The following is a 3,933-nucleotide window of genomic DNA, read 5'->3' as shown; positions in this document are numbered from 1 at the left end:
TTCTAAACAAAATTTAGAACCCACTGTATGGTGGAGATATCTAGATGACGGCCTCGTGAATCAGAGTTGTTAGACACATTCCTGAATAATATAGCTAAACGATAAACAAGAGACAATATCACTTAACATGGAAAAGGAATATAATGACACACTACCTTTCCTGGATGTTTTGATGTCACAAAAAACAAACACACACTAACAGATATCTAAATAATTACAAATTAAATCACATCAACATTAAAAAGGGAATCATTAAATCCTTATATGATTGAGCCAAAAATATTGACAATAAAATTTTAAAGTCTTTAGTTTAAACTGTATAATATATATATATATATATATATATATATATATATATATATATATATATATATATATATATATATATATATATATATGAGGACCCTAGAGGAAAAGGGGTATAAGTGACATTTTTGTAAATATTGAGATAAATGCACTACGAACTGGAAATATTTCATTCTATTTGGTGGTAAAGAGATCTAAGCGATAAGTCTAACAGGTGCTGCTTTCTAGCGACAAGTTACTTAACCTCCAAGCCAACAATGAGTAGGGCTTGGAGGAGAAGAGATACGAGTGCGCTTGTACCCCTGTTCCACTGTGTCAGACTGTTAGTTGAGTTTGTTATTATTTCGGATGGGTAGTGGAAATAGCTCTTCTAAAGCAATATTACTTTCTCATTAAAGTATTAATATACTGTATTGTAACCCAGGCAACCAAGTGACGTCAAAAACGTCGAGGAAACGTCAGTATTTGGTGGAATATATACACGTAGTTGAACATTACGTCATATCGACGTCTTTTGTAGGTGATTTTAAATACGTAAGATTAATGACGTTAAAATACGTTTAAAAGACGTTTTCATTTCAGCCAGCCCAAGTCTGACGTCACGAAATTGGGAGGAGCTTGGAGCTTAAAAGTTACAAAACTAGGGTTATGTTTGTATCATCGTTGTCGTTTCATTTCATTGTTTGTTTGTCCTAGTATTTTGCCTTTTTTGGATTCATTTGGATTTTGTTGGCTGTTTTGTGTGTATTTTTTAAAACTTCTGTTTGTCATTTGTAAATTTTATAAATTTACCACAATGCAAAGAGATTATTAAAGGAAATTATTAATGGAAACTCCGCAGATGTTTTAGAAAGGTAGGCGAAACAATTTTTTATTTACTATTCATTTTCCCTGATATTTATCAATAATGATGAATTTTGCAAGCAATAACATTATTTCTTTCCTTGTTTTAGATATTCATTGAAGCTGAAAATAATTGGAGATTTAGATCCATATACAATTCAGTCATCAGAATTGGATTTTACAGTGCATTCCATAAATTACTGTTATAATGCTATTATAGATAGACTGGTAGAGTCTCACAGTTACTGCTTTAAGCAGCAGATGAAAGCATACAAAAGCCTTCAGGCACATAAAAGCCTTCACAACTGGATTTGTTTTGAAACATTGATGTTTTGATGATTTCTATATTATTGTTGGAAAGGTAAGTCTTTATTTTATTTATTCACCATTAAGAAATATATGGATAACAGTATTAGTGTCTTTCGGATAAATGGGTTTTAAATATTAGATTTATTTACGTTTATATATCTGTATGAAACCAGACATATTGTCCTAATTTGTAAACTGTGTAACTCCATATTTCTCTGAAAATGAGTTATTACTGCCATTTATTTGAAAAAATCCCTACTCGTTTAAAAAAGGATGCACATGCATATTTTTACCAGAAGAGTAAATAGTGACATCTTCGTATACACTGTATCTCCCTTGCAGCAAATTTAGTACGAAAAATATGTATCTTCCCAGTTTGTCATACCACACGATTGACCTCACTGTTTAGAAAGTGATATTTTCAAGAAAGAGTTGGTGGTAAATAATATTAATACACTCATTAAACAATATAGGTACAAATGTTAGTACCTATCTATAAAATATTCCATTTTAGCATTCTATCTTTTAAAATGGGAGATACATAGTATTCGCATTAGTCATATTTAGAGAAATAATTTTTTGTGCCTCTGTAAAATTTGGATAAATGGAGTTACACAGTTTACAGATTAGGTCGACGACATGTAATTGCTATGATAGAAAAGAGAATAATAAACAGTCATGATCGTTTGTTCTAAAATTATATTATATGAATATCTGATTTTAAAATATTCTCAATCATTGTAAAGAACGCAAATACTCGAATGAAAATAAATTTTTGTACTTGAAGCATTCCCACAAAGATAAAATATTTTTTTTAGGTGAAAAATTCCCAAAAAGCTAATGCTAAACCGCTAGATGCTTCGGTGAATAGCCAGTTCCAATGGCATAGCAAATGCACATTGTATGTGTATGGCCAGTAATATTGAAATTTGCAGCCATATTGCAGCAATCTTATTTGCAGCTGAGTATGCCCACAGCAAGACAGAAGAAGAAGAACCCAATGCATGTACAGATGTTACAGCTATGTACATTCTCTGGTGAAAAACTAATGAGTTTTCAAGCTGTTCGGTCAGAGTGCTTGTTGCGCTCTCTAAACGAACTGAAATATAAGACGGCTTTGGCTTCATGTTGCAGTGATATGAAAATGGTTAGTCATTTTTAATTATAATGTACTTCTTCATCATGAGTATTTATGTATAGGGCTTTTCATTCACAGTCATTTGTTTCGAGCTTCTGTCATGTGTCACATAATATTAATATTATATCTACGTCATACGTTATTGGTATATATCAATGATACACACCAAAGACATATGGCATAGATATATTAATATTATGTGACACATGACACATGCTCGAAACAAATGACAGTCGATAAAAAGCCCTATTAGTCTTTTAAGTGTGTATTATCAGATATCACATGTAAATTGTTTTTATCATGTTAATTTGGTCATTACAGTCCCTTAATCAAAAAATATATTTTTCAGGTGTCTGTGGATCTTTTTGTATGCAAAAATTTGTAATAATTATTTGAAATCATTTTGAGGATTATTAGAGTATGGAAATATATGTGAGAACACATACTATTATAGTTTTGTCCTATTTTTTATCATTCAATAGTCTTCTTAAAATTTATAAATATAAAGCAGATAGTTTTCATTGAAATTCAATATATTGGGTCTTATTTGTATGTATTCATTTTTGACTAAAGGTACGATTCCGATAACGACTGCAGACAGCAACTGCAAACATCAGTTGCAGTTCTCGGCGTTATGGACGTTACTACTATGCACTATTTATCTGTATGAGACTTATTCCGACATCTGACTGCAACTGCTGTCTGGCAGAACGTCAGTTGCTAATAATTATGCAAATTATTAGTGCAAAATAATGACGTCTGTCATGGTGACAACTGTAACTGCCATCTGCAGTCGTTGTCGGAATCGTACCTTTAAAGTGTGTGGTATAATTATAATAATTATATATATTATATAACTTAAATGGTTTAAACTTAAGTTTGTTATTACATTGTGACTTAAATGTTTAATTTGTTAATAAATGATTTATTAGTTTATATGTTGTTTCACTTTTGACACAGTAAATACTTATAATATAAAAAGTGAAAATTCTATGTATGTTATATATGTTGCATTGAGGATATTATAATTCTATGCATGTTAACAAACCTTCCATTTGGTTTTACTTAAATGTAAAAATTGCAATACTAACAATGCCCATACGAATAATTGAATGGGCCTGCCGAATAACGTTGTAAGCGCCACATGGTTTGTTTTTGAGAAGTCAAAGAAAGAGTTTTAATATTGTGATGATGGTGAGTTTATACATTTTAAGGGTTAGTAATACAGTTTTTAAATACAAAATACAAACTGTATTACTCACCTTTAAACTGTATAAACTCACCATTATCACAATATAAAACTTTTTCTTTGACTTCTCAAAAACAAACCATGTGGT

General features: G+C 30.6%; 1 long non-coding RNA gene across 1 annotated transcript; it reads left to right on the top strand.

The window, feature by feature from the left end:
• Nucleotides 1-728: 728 nt before the first annotated feature.
• Nucleotides 729-3,532, top strand: LOC126881973 (uncharacterized). The gene is made up of 3 exons (XR_007697067.1): nt 729-1,160; nt 1,260-1,510; nt 2,277-3,532. It is a non-coding gene; the product is annotated as an uncharacterized LOC126881973 (long non-coding RNA).
• The last annotated feature ends 401 nt before the right edge of the window (nt 3,533-3,933 follow it).

This window comes from Diabrotica virgifera, chromosome 3 (assembly GCF_917563875.1).
Source record: "Diabrotica virgifera virgifera chromosome 3, PGI_DIABVI_V3a".
In the NCBI taxonomy this organism is placed as follows: domain Eukaryota; kingdom Metazoa; phylum Arthropoda; class Insecta; order Coleoptera; family Chrysomelidae; genus Diabrotica; species Diabrotica virgifera.
Note: the sequence above shows the minus strand (reverse complement) of the source record. Positions and strands in the feature narration are given on the sequence as shown.